Below are 17,224 nucleotides of genomic sequence, written 5' to 3' on the forward strand. Positions count from 1 at the left end.
GAAAGGAAAGAAGGAAACGAGAGGAAAGAAAGGAAATGTTTTTTCTTTTTCTGGGCACATTTGATCAGTTCACACTGCTTTAGCGAGAAAGTGAAAATCATAGCCTGAGGCTGTTTTTTGAGTTCAGTGGGGATTCCAGATGAAGTTAGCAACTCAGTCTGATAAGTTCTAGGAATGTACCCATGACTAAACTTCGAGCCATGTGTTGATACAACCATCTTTAACCTTAATAAATAGGTTCATATTGCTTACCCTTTCTCCTATCTTGTCCATTCTAGTTCCTAAATATCAATGGTCTCTTGTTCATATTAGGTCATACCTACATCTTCTTCCCTCGTTTATTCAACATCCATTTATTAAGCACCTACTTTGCTTCAGTCCACTATTTAGGCACTGAGGACAAAGATATGAGAAAGACTTGGTCTCTGTTCTCAAGGAGCTTACGGTCTTTAATCATTCTTTAAGATATTATGGGGCAGAAACCATGACTTCTTCCTGTTAGCACCTACATAATATTGGAAACACAGCTACGGTGAGGCAAGGTTAACTTAATTACTTTGGTTGAATTTCATTGGAAAAATACAGTTTCCCTGGTTGGCTCCTTAGTTGGCAATGCAGTGCCTGAGAAAATGCAAGTATCCTAAGAAAACATCGTTTTATTGCTTGATGCAGCATTCCAAACAGCTTCAAATATAGATGGATGCAAGATGTAGATTTTTTATTGGTAGGAAGTTGTCGACTAGGTCTATGCAAGATGTACCCTGGACAACTTCAGCTTCACCAGCAATGGCCCATTATTGTTCTGTTTAAACATATTCATCCACCTTACTTGTGTACACAGCCCTCGTTCCTTGTCTGTGACATCACAGAGAGGCGTGACCAGTTTTTCCCAGTCTATTTATTATTTTATTCTGACCTGAAATGTGCTATCTCCAGAGAAGAGTGGGTAGTCATATAGCTACCCTAGTTTCGTACCCTTTACTCACCCAGTGACAGATTGAATTGTTGGTCATTATGGGATTCAGAGCAATTAATCCTTTACAAACTCTCCGGTGCATAACATCACTTTCCAGAGCCTTAATTTATTAAGTGACCCAACTGGTCAAGGCAACACTAGCCAAGCTAAGAGTTCATACTTTGGTTTTGGTCAAATTAAAGATCCTCAGGAAAGCAGAACAGTCTCAGGATTCAGAAGTGTATTTTTTGTCAAGGTAAAACGGTCACATAAAATCTACTTCCTAAGCAACTGGAGTGTTTTGTGAATTTCCCTACAATAATCTGACTTGCTTTCTTCCCTCTGCCGAAGCCCTCAGGAAGGGGCGATAAAACTGTGAGCAAAGAAGCATTTTTTAAAAAGAGAAGTAGCTTAATTCCAACCATTAGGAAAGGACAGAGCCCATGTCAATACAAGCAGGCCGCAACACTAATGTGTTTGAAGTTACCTTTTTTTCTTTCTCCATGTATCCAGCCATATGGGTCATTTGGGTCATCTTGGCAAGTTCAAAATCCTTGTTTTGAATTGATGGGATTGAACAGTAGCAATTTGTTACATGGACACTTCTCCTTGCACACCTACAAAGAGATAGTTCTTTGCAGATACATTGTCTTCCTCTTCCCTGAGGGCTTGCTTTTTTCTCGGCATTTTTCAGATGAGATCAAAGGAAAGGAAATGTTTAGGCCTGAACTGAAGGTCAAAATTGATTGGATGAAAACTTGCCTCGGGTGTACATATTAGATATATACTCCAAAAGATAAAAATTTCTAGGGAAATAATTTTCTCTTTTAAGTAGCATATATAATTTTATCTTGTACTTTTGTAATAGAAACACTTAGAAGATGTATTTGTACATCTCGTTTCTAAAATCATATTTTTCATTTATCATAGAAGAGTACCTTAACACTGGCTTAGAAATTCTTGTTTTCTTGCACAGGTAAGATTGTGAAAAACTTGTAATTATGGCTGGGAAAAATTATATTTATATGCACACATAAATAGACACACATATGTGCATATATGTGTATAACACAGAAACATGTACTATATATAACATTGCTAAACCTGTTCAATTCAGTGTCTATAAATAATAACTGGATGCAAAATTTTGAGTGTGACTAAAAATTAGACAAGTATGTTCATAATTGTATTCTGAAGCAGCTAAGTCTGATTGCCTCTGAAAGAAAAAAAAAACACCTAAAAATAAAAATGAATGCCTTCAGTTCATCTGATAGAACCATGTAGCTAATTTGGATTTCAGTGGGAAAAATAGGGTATAATTCAACTTTGGCAAAACGTATGATTATTGAAATCAATGTGAAAACGTTTGTATCTGTTTATCAGCCTGATGTAGTTCTGCGACGTGCCTCTCCTGTTGGAGGGCCTCAGTATTTGCAGGTCAATCAACTCAAGGCAAAGCTCATCCCTGTCACTGAAAAAGTGATGATGACAATCCAATATGGATCATCACAGTAGCAGACCTCAACCACCAGGCAACCAAGAGTGAAAGTGAACCTATATTGAATTAATTAGGCTGTCATGACTTTGTGATGATAGATGGAAGTCCACCAAGTATACCATGGGGCAAAAATAATAATGACCATGTATACTGCCAAGTGTAGAGACTATTTCTAGTAAGTGGGTGTTCTCACAATCTCTTCTTTAACATTTCTGCCGGACAATGTATTTTATTTTTTTCAAGTTCTATTGAGATATAATTGACATACAACACTGTCTGAGTTTAAGGTGTATAGCATAATGACTTGACCTATGTATTGCGAAATGATTACCATAAGCTTATGTAACATCTGTCACCTCATATAATTACAAATTTTTTTCTTGTGATAAAAACTTTTAGGATTTAGTGTCTTAGAAGCTTTCAAATATATCATGTAGCGTTGTTAACTATTGTCATCATGATGTACATTGCATCCCTTTACTTATTTTATAATCAGAAGTTTGTACATTTTGCCCACCTTCCTCCAATTCCCCCACCCCCTACCTCCGTCTCTGATAACCATAAATCTAATCTCTTCATCTGTGAGAGTTTCTTAAAGATTCTACATATAATTGAGATCATACAGTATTTGTCTTTCTCTGTCTGACTTATTTCACTTAGCATAATACCCTCTAGGTCCATCCATTTTTGCAAATGGCAGGATTTCCTTCTTTTTATGGCTGAATAGTATTCCATTGTGTATAGGTATGTGTGTATCTATATCTATATATCTACGTCTGTATCTATCTCACACTTCTTTATCCATTCATCTGTCGATGGACAGTTAGTTTCCATGTCTTCGCTACTGTGAATGGTGATACAATGAACATGGGCATGCAGATATCTCTTCGAGAGAGTGATTTTGTTTTCTTCAGATATATACCCAGAAGTAGAATTGCTGGATCACATGGTAGTTCTACTTTTAATTTTTTATGAAACCTTCACACTGTTACTGTGCCAAGTTACATTCCCATCGACAGTGCACAAGGCCTCCCTTTTCTCCATGTCCTTGCCAGTATTTGTTATCTCTTGTGATGATAGCCAGTCTAACAGGCAGGAGGTGTTGTCCCATTGTGGTTTTGATTTGCATTTTCCTACTGATTGGTGATGTTGAGCATCTTTCATGTACCTTTGGCAGTTTGAATATCTTCTTTGGTAAAATGTCTATTCAGCTCTTTTGCCCATTTTTAATTAGATTATTAGTATTATTTTACTTTGAGCTGTACAAGTTTTTAAATATATTTTGGATATTAATACTTTATCAGATATATGATTTGCAGATATTTTCTCTCATTCCATAAGTTGCATTTAGGTACTTTATCCTTATCTCTTAATACCCCACATATTTTTCCCTGCCCCAGATATATTTTGGGGAACCTCACGGATTATTGCAGAAAAATATTGACTCACCAAGAGCTCATGGTTAGAAGGATTATTTGTTTGTTTTAACAGTATAATGTGTGTAGGTATACTACATATATTAACACCTGCTGACAAAGAAAAAAACTAGTTATTAAATTTGTTTCAGCAATTCAGAAATTCATGATATTCAAACCATGTCCTTTAGTATAAGGTGTTCAACAGCTGTCTCTGATCACTCCTTTTGTACATCAGTGCCTATGTACATTTATTGTACATGGCAACGTGTATGTTTCTTAGTATTTTTTTAACTGGCTTTATTTGCCCATACTTTTTCTCTTCATTTAGATTTTAAAGTCCTTGAATTTAGAGGAAACATTTTCTGCTTTTCCTGAATGCCTTAGTAAGATTAAAAAAGGAAGAGAGAGGGAGGAATTTACTGCTGAATCACAATGTGCCAGCCAAAGCAGGACTGGGGATGGCGGGGAGGTAGTGTTAAAAAGTACATTTACTTGAAGCTGTGGGGTATTTTTAACACATCTGCCTCACTTTTTATCTGGGGCAGAGTTCAACTAAACCGATTTGGCTTCTTTCTGGAGATGATTACCAGTTATGGGCTCAAGGCTCTTAATATCCATTAGGAAGTATAAGATAGGACAGAGAACAAATCATCTCTGGCTACGGTTAAAGTTCAAATCTGCTTATTAATGTTGATTTTTTGACCCCTTTAACTTTCTAGACTCTGAATTTTGTCTGATTCCCTAGCCATTTATGACCTGCCTGATGTTGTCCACCTCAGTCAATCTCTCTGACCATAACCCATTCCTTGCCTCCCTAGATCTATGGATCTCCCACTTACTTGATGGAAAATACAGTGCTGGTACCTCCTGACCAGCCACATATTTTCGTCACCTATACCTTAAGTAACAGAAGCTGAAATTGTCAATTGCACATCTTGAGTTTATCCATGTACAGCAAGATTAAATACCAGTTTGGGAATTACCAATGTAGATTGGTGGAGGGGCGGCTACTGTGATTATAATATTTACTTTATACAATTGGTAAGACTATTAAGAGTAACTCTATATACAGGGCTTACCACATGACAATAAGCACATGATAAATGCTATTTTAGTTTTTGTATTTTTTTCTAAATCCTTTATCTGTTCTTGCCTAAGATCAGAAACATTGTAAATTACTCTGATGATAATCATACACACACACACACACACACACACACACACACACACACACACACACGAACTTACGTACTACTTTGAAGATCTATTCCCTTTCCCACATTTGTATAACTAAAAGCTGCTGAGTCTTTATTCCTCTCCTGCCCCCAGGTTCTGAAGAACCATTTTTTCTTTTTTTTAGACTGCGTATATATGTGGTAGCATACCGTATTTGTTTTTCTCTTTCTGACTGACTTCACTCTGTTTGACAGTCTCTAGGTCCATCCACCTCACTACAAATAACTCAATTTCGTTTCTTTTTATGGCTGAATAATATTCCATTGTATATATGTGCCACATATTCTTTATCCATTCATCTGTCTATGGTCACTTAGGTTGCTTCCATGTCCTGGCTGTTGTAAATAGAGCTGTGATGCAGATGTAGAGAATGGACTTGAGGACATGGGGAGGGGGAAGGGTAAACTGGGACGAAGTGAGAGAGTGGCATGGACATATATACACTACCAAATGTAAAATAGATAGCTAGTGGGAAGCAGCTGCATAGCACAGGGAGATCAGCTCGGTGCTTTGTGTCTACCTAAAGGGGTGGGATAGGGAGGGTGGGAGGGAGACGCAAGAGGGAGGACATATGGGGATATATGTATACATATAGCTGATTCACTTTGTTATACAGCAGCAACTAACACAACATTGTAAGGCAATTATACTCCAATAAAGATGTTAAAAACAAAAGCTGCTGAAATGACCAGAGCTGAAAGGTCAATACCTTGATCCTTAAACATCAGTGGAGATATAAACTTTTGATAAATAGCCTCATATCATTTAGGTTGTGTGCTTATTGGCTAATACTGTAGTTAGTTTTCACAAAGGTAGTATCAACACCATAATGACTGAGTATAAGGTAGTTCATAGTTTTCACTTTTATCAATTATTCAGTGAAATCTCAGTCTTGGTAATATGGGACAAATGAATGAAGTGCTTTTGAAACCGATGAGCTCCAATATGACAAATCCCGTATATCAGAGCTGATGTTCCAAGAAGCCATTTTTGAAATTCAGCAGTGATTTTTCATATTGATAATTGGGCAAAAAGGAGGCACAATGGCTGGTCAAAATAGAGCTTCCATCTGTAACTTATGATTATTGTCACTTAAATGGTCTATATTACACTAACCTGTTACAGGCCCATGGCTTGTAATGCAAAGAAAACGTCATGCCAATAATTTACAGCCTATTGTATGGGTAATGAAGTGTCTTGTGTGCACACTTTTTTCCAACTTCTAGATTGAACCATAGGCTTTCAGAGCCAAGGTCTCCATTCACGCAGTCACTGATACAGGCCAAATGTTTTCAGTTAGTTGGGTGAATTTCATATTGCCAACCCAGAACACTGATGAGAATAAAATTTTGGTCCATTTGATCCAATTGGAATAGTCTTTAGCATTGTGACTACATTCGTGAATCTTGCTAACCCTTAGATGTCTTAGATGTTCAAAGAAAAAAATTCTTTCAGTTGATGTGGTTTTAGCAAAATATTAAGGTAGAAATCCTTTCAGGGTTCTGTCTACCCAAAACAAACAAACAAAATGAGACCTGCCCAGGTGCCCTCCTTCCTGTTAAGTTCAGGATATATTGATACTTCTGATTGAAATAGGCAGGGACGGCTTCACAGTCGAGCAGAATGGTTGTTCCCCTTTATCACGCAGCTGGCTATCCCTCTAAGCATCTCAACCCCCCTTCAGCGACCCATAGTTCTACTGTTCAGGAGTTTTTCAAAGCCTTCTTCAATCCTTTATGTTTTTAATGTGCACCATATGTTCTTTTCCTTTTGTATAAACTTAGAAAAAGCATCTAGTTATTTTGGGGACTGAACAAGTAGCTTTATTTACAAGGAGGACCTATAAGCAGCTCCTTCTGGAACTTTTAGACTCAATTCAGGTAGAAATCTGCCAGTTAGCTATGATTTTGATCAGTGTGGACAGTTGAACCAAATAGTTCATCAAAATCTAGTTTACCTGGGCTTCCCTGGTGGCGCAGTGGTTGAGAGTCCACCTGCCAATGCAGGGGATACGGGTTCGTGCCCCGATCCGGGAAGATCCCACCTGCCGCAGAGCGGCTGGGCCCGTGAGACATGGCCGCTGAGCCTGCGCATCCAGAGCCTGTGCTCCGCAATGGGAGAGGCCACAACAGTGAGAGGCCCGCATACCATAAAAAAAAAAATCAAAAAAAAAAAATCTAGATTACCCATTGCAGTTACTGAGTAAAAGGTATTGGGGAATTTTATTCACGAAGCATATAGGCTAGGGCTCAGTTCATCCTAGGGATAGAAGTAAAAGAGATGAAGAGAAAAAGAATGCAGGCAGAGTGCACATTTTGGTTGGGGCAGATGTTTGTGCACTCGGGCAGTATCACCAGGGAGATAGGGGTAATCAAGTGTCAAAGTCAGACACAGCAACAATGAATACAACTTATGAAGCTAGGGTAGCAAATCATATAGGTTGAAAATAATTCTCATAAGCTATTGAATAATAACATGGAGATTCTTATAGAAGGCCCGGCCTGGGCTCTGTGCTCTGGCATCTGTTGACCTTATTTACACAAATGACTAGGTGTTTATTTGAGAAACCAACTAAAATGTGACCATCGTTGAATACAGGCTGTGTTCAGATATATTTCTAAATTCTCGTATTAAGGCGCTTTCATATACTGCATCTCACTTTATATATAAAAAGACGTAGGTGTTTTCCCACAATGAGATAGTATAATCCTGATAGCTAATATCAAACTAAGTATCTTTTTATAAAAATGCATTTTTAAGAGTAAAATTCCACTTCATAGTCGACTGTCTCTTTTAGCAGTGAAATGGTTTCTGTGAGGTATAGAACTATTATCTCTTCTCTGACCACATACAATGATTTTTCTGAGTATACATGTTCAAGTGAGATGAAGCAGGTTCTGTAGTCTTAATTAATTTGGGGTTCAACAATCCAATAAAAGAGAAAGGTGAATGTGCAAAAGATAGGTTTTTCTCTTGACAAGTGGCACATGTTGGATTTAGGGATCTATGAAGGGGCTTTTCTCCAAGCCAGGGCGTGGTTAGGAAATTGGAGGGATTGGGCAATAACATATTTAAATAAGATCATTCTTTACATTTATTCTTTTTTTATTGAAGTCTAGTTGATTTACAATATTATGGTAGTTTCAGGTGTACAGCTTAGTGATTCTGTATTTTTGCAGATTACACTCCATTATAGGTTATTACAAGATCATGGCTGTAACTCCCTGTGCTATACTGTGTATCCATGTTGCTTATGTATTTTATACATAATAGATTGTATCTGTTAATCGCATATACCTAATTTGCCCCTCTCCCCTTTTCACTCCGTTTTGGTAACCACAAATTTGTATTCTATATCTTTGAGTTTGTTTCTCTTTTGCTTGTACATTCATTTGTATTATTTTTTTGGATTCCATATATAAGTGACTTCATACAGTATTTGACTTTCTCTGTCTGACTTATTTTACTAAGCATAATATTCTCAAGGTCCATCCATGTTGCTGCAAACAACAGTATTTCAGTCTTTTTTATGGCTGAGAAATATTCCATCGTGTATGTGTGTGTGTGTGTATGTTTACAGTGTGTGTGTACAGCATGTCTTAATCCAGTCATCTGTTGATGGATGCTTGGTTGTTTCTGTGTTTTGGCTGTTGTAAACCGTGCTGTTGTGAACACTGGGGTGCACGTATCTTTTTGAATTATTGTTTTCATTTCTTCCAGATATATACCTAGTACTGGAAATGCTGAATCTTGCGGTAGTAATATTTTTAGTTTTCTAAGGAAGCGTTATAATGTTTTCCATAGTTGCTGCACCAATTAACATTTCCAACGACAGTGTACAAGGCTTCTCTTTTCTCCGTATCCTCTCCAACATTTGTTATTTGTAGGCTTTTTGTTGATAGCCATTCTAATAGGTGTGAGGTAATACCTTACTGTGATTTTGATTTGCATTTCTCTCATAATTAGTGGTATTGAGCATCTTTTCATGTGCCTGTTGGCCATCTGTTATGTCTTCTTTGGAAATATGTCTAGGTCTTCTGCCCATTTTTTGATTGGGTTGTTTGTTTATTTGGTATTGAGTTGTATTAGCTGTATGTATATATATATATATATATACACATATATATATATTTTTTCAGTACGCGGGCTTCTCACTGCTGTGGCCTCTCCCGTTGCGGAGCACAGGCTCCAGATGCGCAGGCTCAGCGGCCATGGCTCACGGGCCCAGCCGCTCCGCGGCATGTGGCATCTTCCCAGACCGGGGCACGAACCCGTGTCCCCTGCATCGGCAGGCGGACTCTCAACCACTGCACCACCACAGAAGCCCTGTATGTATATTTTAGATATTAATCCCTTGTTGGTTGCCTTATTTGAAACATGTTCTGCATATCCATAAGTTGTCTTTCGATTTCTCTGATGGTTTCTTTTGCTGTGCAAAAGCTTTTAAGTTTAATTAGGTCCCATTTGTTTATTTTTGCATTTATTTCTTTTGCCTAATTCTTTTAGATGGTAAGTTAAAATGTTTGAAGCTTTTTCTGTTTCTTGAGAAAGGGCTGTATTGCTATAAACTACCCCCTTAGAACTGCTTTTGCTGCATTCCATAGATTTTGGAAAGTTGTGTTTCCATTTTCATTTGTCTCGAGGTATATTCTGCTTTCCTCTTTGATTTCATCACTGACCCCTTGGTTTTTTAGTAGCATGTTCTTTACTCTCTACATCTTTGTTCTTTTCTTGTTTTTCTAGTTGATTTCTAATTTCATACTGTTGTGGTGGGAAAACATGCTTGATATAATTTCTGTCCTCTTAACATTTGTTGAGGCCTATTTTTTGAACTAGTATGTTGTCCTCCCTAGAGAATGTTCCATGTGCACTTGAAAAGAATGTGTAATCTGCTGTTTTTGGATGGAATTTCATGTAAAAATCTATTAACTCCAATTGTTCTGTTGTGTAATTTAAGATCACTGGTGCGTTATTGAGTTTCTATCTGGATAATTTGTCCAGTGATATCTGTGGTTTGTTAAAGTCCCCTACTATTATTATATTATTGTCTATTTTTTCTTTTATGTCTGGTAGTATTTGCTTTATATATTTAGGTGCTCCTGTATTGGGTTTGTGTATGTTAACAAGTGTAATATCCTCTTCTTTTATTGATCCCTTTATGATTATATAATGCCCTTCTTTGTCTTTTGTTTCAGCCTTTCTTTTAAAGTCTATTTTGTCTGATATTAGTATTGCTACCCCTGCTTTCTTGTCACATCCATTTGCATAGAATGCTTTTTTCCTACTCCTCACTTTCAGTCTGTTTGTGTCTTTAGTTCTGACGTGAGTCTCTTGCAGGTAGCATAGTAGAGAGACTTGTTTTCTTATCCAGTCAGCTACCCTGTTTCTTTTGATTGGAGCATTTATTCCATTGACATTTAAAGTAATTATTGATAGATATGTACCTATTGGGATTTTATTATTTGTTTTCCAGTTGTTTTTGTAGATCTTCCCTGTTCATTTCTTCTTTTTGTTTCTCCCAATGTTATGTGATGAGTTTTTTTAGTAGTATGCTTGGTTATTTTTCTTTTGGTTTTTTGGTATCTTTGGTTTTTGATTTATGGTTACCATGGATTTCATATGTATTGACCCATAATTATATTAACTTGATTTTAACTGGTAGTCACTTAAGCTCAAGCACATTCTAAAAGATTTACATTTTTTAAATTCCTCTCCCCCACATTTTGGTTTTTTGATGTTATATTTTACATATTTGTGCTTATCCCTTTTCTTTTTATTGTAGTTATAATTGCTTTTACAATTTTTTTGTCTTTTAATCTTCGTACTAACCTATTTAAGTGACCTTCAATCCTTACTATATATTTGCCTTTTCTATTGGGATTTTCCCTTCCCTGTAGATTCTTACTTCTTTTCCATTTAGATAAGACTCTACAACATTTCTTTTAGGGTAGGTTTAGTATTGCTGAATTTTTATGGTTTTTGCTTGTCTGAGAAGTTCTTATCTCTCCTTGTATTCTAAGTGACATTCTTGCTGGTTAGAGTATCGTAGGTTGCAGGATTTTCCCTCTCAGCACTTTGAGTATATCATGCCACTCCCTTCTGACCTGCAAAGTTTCTGCAGAGAAATCAGCTGATAGCCTTATTGGGATTCCCTTGTATATGACTCTCTGTTTTATCTTTCTGTCTGTAGAATTCTTTCTTTATATTTAACTCTTGATATTTTAATTATGATATGTCTTGGTGTGGGGGTTTTTGTGGGTTCATCTTGTTTGGGACCCTCTGTGCATCCTGTGGTTGGATATGTTTCCCTCTGTAGGTTTGGGAAGTTTTCAGGCATAATTTCTTCAAATACATTTTTTTTTTCGCGGTACGTGGGCCTCTCACTCTGTTGTGGCCTCTCCCGTTGCAGAGCACAGGCTCCAGACGCGCAGGCTCAGCGGCCATGGCTCACGGGCCTAGCCGCTCCACAGCATGTGGGATCTTCCCAGACCGGGGCACGAACCCGCATCCCCTGCATTGGCAGGCGGACTTCCAACCACTGTGCCACCAGGGAAGCCCCTCAAATACATTTTTGATACCCTTCTCTCTGTCTTCTTTTGGAACCCTATAATGCACATGTTGGCACATTTGATGTTATCTCTGAGATCTCTTCATGTGGAACTGTTTGTTTTTTTTTTTTTAATTTGTCTTTCTGTCTCTTCTTCTGATTGGGTGATTTCCATTATTCTATCTTCCAGATCACTTATGCGTTCTTCCGTGTCATTTAGTCTGCTGTTCATTGTTTCTAGAGTGCTTTTTATCTCAGATATTAAATTATCTTTCTTTGACTGGGTCTTCTTTATATTTTCTAGTTCCTTGTTAAAATGATCTGTTTTTACATCAGTTAGCATTGATGTAATTCTGTTAGCATTTTTATTCATAATGTTTTGAATTCGTTGTCCAGCATATCATTCATTTCTGTTTCATTATTTAATTTTCAGAAGTTTTCTCTTTTTCTTTCAATTCAGAAAAGGTTCCTGTGCCTTTCCATTTTGTTTAACTTTCTCTGTCTCTGTGAATTTAAGTGAAATAGTTGCCTATCTTGTTTCTGAAGGGGTATTCTTATGTGGGAGTGTGTCTGTGTAGACTGCATGTGCCCAGTGCCTTTGGTGGGAGTGCTGGATTTGATGTGGACACCAGTCACATCTTTCCTCAGGGTGTGCTGTTAGATATCACCTTGGTAGGGAATGTGGTTGTGATGGAGGAATTAGAGCCTAGGCAGGATACAAGGCAGGACTTCCTCTCTTCTCAGTGACCATTGCTGTCCTGTCAGGGGTGGGGTCTGCTCCCAAGTTGCTGGAGTAGAAACCCTGAGGGTCAGGCTTGAGCTAGCTCTGTTCTCTTTAAGTGTGAGTTTTTCCTTCTCAACTCACTGGGGCCTTTTCCCCGAAGGAGGGAAGTGCTGAAATAAGTGGGACTTGGGCACTTACAGAGTTCTAATGCTCTGCTTGTGTAGGTGTCTGTGACTCTGCTCAGATGCAAGCCACAGTCACATTTTTCCCCTGTCATGGCTGCTCCAGTTCTAGTGCTAGCCTGGGGTACTGAGTGAGTGGGGCTGGAGTGTTCACTTGTCTTCAGCTGGGGCATGCAGCTAGGTTGTTGCAGGAATTCCAGCAGCTGTGCTGCCCTCCGAAATGTTGGCTATTTCTGGGCAGCAGGTTGAGTAAGCACCACCCTACCTGGGCTTTGCCTCAGATCCCCAGGTCACCCCTGAGTCCCTAGATCAAGTCTTTTCCCAGGTCCTGGCCACCCTAGATCCAGTGCTATGCTGGGACATGGAGTGAATGGGGTGGGGGCGTTCGCTTGGCTCGGACTGGGGAGTGCGGTGAGGGAGCAGCTGCTAGGGCAGACCTCTCTCTGCCCTGCCTGGGGGCAAGCCAGCACCTGTGCACTCGTCATGAGTAGAGTCTAGGCTTTTACAGCTTTTCTTTCACAGCAATTCTCTAAGCAGCCAAGGGGGCTTCTCTGGGACGCCCGGTCTGTGGCTTAACCTGTCCACTTCCCAGAGTGTCTACCTTTGTGATCTCCCCTTTCCTCTGAGTCCCCTCCCAGGGGCACAGGTCCCACCCTGATGCTTTTCTCTCATCCTACCCAATTACATGTATATCTTTCTCACAGCCTTGGCTGTACAGGAGTCCTTTTGCCAGTTTCAAGTTTGTTTTCCATGAAAATTGTTCTACATGTAGATGTATTTTTCATGTGTTCACGGGGGTAGGTGAGCTCCATGTCCTCTTACTCAGCCATACTCCCGCCAGTATTTTATATTCATTCTTTCACTCTCAGCGATGCCATGATTTCCTGAAAGTTATAAGTTGGAAGATTTTTTTATTAGCATGTACCCTTCCCTTTACCCAGGAAAAAGAAAAAACAAAATGTGTTTGCACTAGCAAAGTATATTGTGTCTGAAACTATATTATGTCTAATATAGTTTGTCTCACATATGGTACTGGGCCCCACTCCAACACTGTTTAGATCATAAATAGTATTAATTACAGGCATATAATTCATTGTGGTCTCATAGGGTGAACAACAGACTGGGATTTAGGGGAACTAACTGAGCTGGTCTCAGTTGTGCCTCCAAGGGGCTGTGTGAATATATATTTATCACTTAGCCTTTGTAGAGATCTGTTTTCTCATCTCTCAAATGCGGAGTGGGAATATTTGTCCAGGTTAGTGATTTTCTGGTAGTTTGTTTATAAGTTTTTATTTGTGCGTGCATTTTCTCACCATAAATGTTGCTTCAAATAAAATCTTGTGTAGAACTCCCGTATATAGAACAGATTAAAATAGAGCTATTCTGCTTGAAGCTACGTCAGTTTCATCAAACCATTCTGAACCATGGTTTGAGGGTGTCAACCATGGTATCAGCTCTTAGGCTCATTGGAACATAGTTTAAAAATCACTAGTTAGGATCTAAGGTCCCTCATCACTCTGATCTTCCATGATTTGTGTAGTTAGCAGTGTTGCGGCAATAGGTCCAAATGACTCCATAAAGGTGAACCTTATCTTTATTCACCAGGATGAGAGAAACCGTCGACTTATTTAGCAGTGCCTGACACAGGGAAGATTGATCCAAAGTATTTATTGTGGTAGACACAGTGTCAGGTGTGGTGCATTAACTGTTGCAGGCTTTTTAAAAAAATGATCAGAGCTCTATGTTTAATGAGCCACATGCTGTGCTAAAAATGAATTTGTGCCATTAAGAAGGGGCATCAAGAAATAAAGTATCACAGAGGAAGGCAGCTGGAAGAGTTACTAAATTACGGGTGTATGTGTAAGTGTATAATATGTGGTGGTGGAGATGTTTGAAGTTTTTACCGCAGTGAGTTTGTTGTGACCACATTACTTATAAGTGTCAGCACTGGCCATAAGTTATGCTGGTCTTCCCAAGTAAGTGGCAATAAAAGCTTTATAGCACCCCACACCATCATCACATATTTTCTTTAAACCACTTATTTTCTTTGGATTTTGTCTTTTTAAATCTATCTCTATTTTTTTCCTTCTGTATTTTGTTACTTAATATAGAAATATGGCCTCTTTAGAATGGTTGGGGTCAAGAGCATTTGAAAAGGACAGGGTGGAATCAATTTTTGTTCCAGTTAGGAATTTATGCATTGGCGTGGGCAGCCCACAGTTTGTCTGCTGGTAGTTGTGGTCACATATAGATTAGAAAGGATAAATGATAAACCATCATTTATAAGAACAAATGGGAGAGGCATTTAGAACACTGGAATGGGAATAAAGCTATTAAGTGTTGTTGACTGTTTTCACTAGGTCTGCTAGATCATTGTGCTCTCTGTAGTTGGCGAATGAACACAATCCAGCCCTGTGGCCTAGAAGTAACTTTCATTTTGTTTCTAGATTGAACTATTATTGGAATATAAGATTCACTGGAGCAGGTATCATGTATGTGACTAACTACTGTAACCCTAGTGCCCAAATGACTACCTGGCATATAATAGGTTCTCAGTATTTTTTGAATGAATGGATGGATGGATGGATGGATGCAATCCTTATTTATAACAAAGAAATGTATATTTTTAGCTTTTATCACTGAGACTCTTACTTTATTCCTTACAAAGCACCTTCTGAACCTTTTAACCTCCATAAAATCTTACAAGTCAGCAGCTCAAGATACATAGAGAAGGATGGCTTGAGTCTGGATGGCAGTGAAATATACCAGAATGGAAAGTTATGTCTGGCAACCAGACATCTCCATATGGCTAGACTAGGTGTTTAAGGATAAATCCAGTTTTCTATGACAGAATGAACTTTAGCTGAGTATCCTGACAGTATGATAAAAGGTAGTGAGTAGCACTCTAGGAAGACCATCAGTATTAGAGGAGGTAATCTAGATGGGGAAAAAAATAAAAAAAATAATAACAACATCAACAACAGAAATGGAGAGCAAATAGTTTCTGTCCTAGAGTCATTATTAATTCATTAATTTTCAGTTAAGTATTTATGAGTACTACTGTTTGTACAGCAATGTTTGTCCTCAGTAGAGGCACTGTCCCAAATTCTCTGGACATTTAATTTTTACCAGACTGAATTTTTATTTTATATCTCTATCTTTATCTGAATTTCTGACCTCAACCCATCACATTCTCTGATGTTAACGTTTTGTCTTATTTTTCTAGCTTCTCTATATCTTTTGAACCTTCATTCATCTATTTAGTAAGTCAATGAAGAATTATTTAATGGTGTGGTATATATTACTAGGCACTGACACTATTGTGATCACACAGATAAAACTCCAGCTATCCTAGAGCTTACGGTCTACTCTTTCCTATTCCCCCTACCCAGGCATGAAACCCTGTTAAAAACTTTTTTTACATAAAAGTGCTTTTTTAAAAATCATTTCTCAACCATGTATTTGTAGCCACCCAGCATCACTGCCCTTCCATTTTCTCAGTAACTATTTGCTTTGTTAACATAAGTTAAGTCTGTAGGAAAAGAGGCGTGTGATGTTAATTTTATGGGTCAACTAGATTCAGCTACGGGGTGTCCAGATACTTAAACATTATTCTAGATATTTCTATGAGGCTATTTTTAGATGAGATTAACATTTAAATTGGTAAAGTGAGTAAAACAGATTGTCCTCATCCCATCCGGTGAAGGCCTGACTACAACAAAAAGACTGACCTTCCCCTAAGTAAGTGAGAATTCTTCCCGCCTGATGGACCTCAAACTGTAACACTGGCTTTTTCCTGCCTTTGTACTGGAACTGAAACATCAGTTTTTTCTGGGTTTGGAGCCTGCCGGCTTTGAGACTAGAACTATACCATTGGCTTTCCTGGTTCTCAGACCTACAGAATAAGGTCAGGACTAACCCGTCATCTCTTACTGGCTTGCCAGGAATCACCCTGTAGACCTTGGGACTTGCCAGCCTCCACAATCACGTGATCCAGTTTCTTACAATAAATCTCTTTCCGTATATATACATCCTATTGGTTCTGTTTCTCTGGGAATCCTGACTAACACAGGGGGCTCCTGGGGAGAAATATCACAAGTCGCCTCCCATCATCATACTTCTCAAGTCCAGTTTCCCAAACATAGCCTCGTTTAAGGCTTTTGCAAAATATAAGAAACTAAATAAAGTCAGTACTCTAGCTTTTCTTACCTATACCCATTATCAGACTTTATTCACATTTTTTTCTTACCCAACTTTGGTAATGATTTTACCCAACTAATCAGATTGTTTACCTGAGCTAAGCACACCTCTCATCATATGCAATATTTATACCATAATCTGGGCCTCTAAATTAATCATTTTGAGACATTAAATTTATGGGTAATTTCAGATACTGAAGCAGTACAGTGAGGAAGATTCTTTTTTGCCCTAATACCTTGCCAATAGGCTTTCGTATGAGTGGGGCTATCCCTGTTGACCACTAATACTACTAACCAATTTCTTTTAGACATTGAACATACCTCTAAATCATGGCACAGAATAATATCATATAGCATCTTTGTGTTTAAGACAATCTGTACTTAAGACCATAGAATCTCAGCATTAGTAAAGTTCTCTCTTTCTCTTCCCTCCATCCCTCCCTCCCTCTCTCTCTCTCTCTTTCT

Source organism: Aethalodelphis obliquidens, unplaced genomic scaffold, assembly GCF_003676395.1.
Source record: "Aethalodelphis obliquidens isolate GAN/ISIS:26980383/991018 unplaced genomic scaffold, ASM367639v1 scaffold77, whole genome shotgun sequence".
Lineage (NCBI taxonomy): Eukaryota > Metazoa > Chordata > Mammalia > Artiodactyla > Delphinidae > Aethalodelphis > Aethalodelphis obliquidens.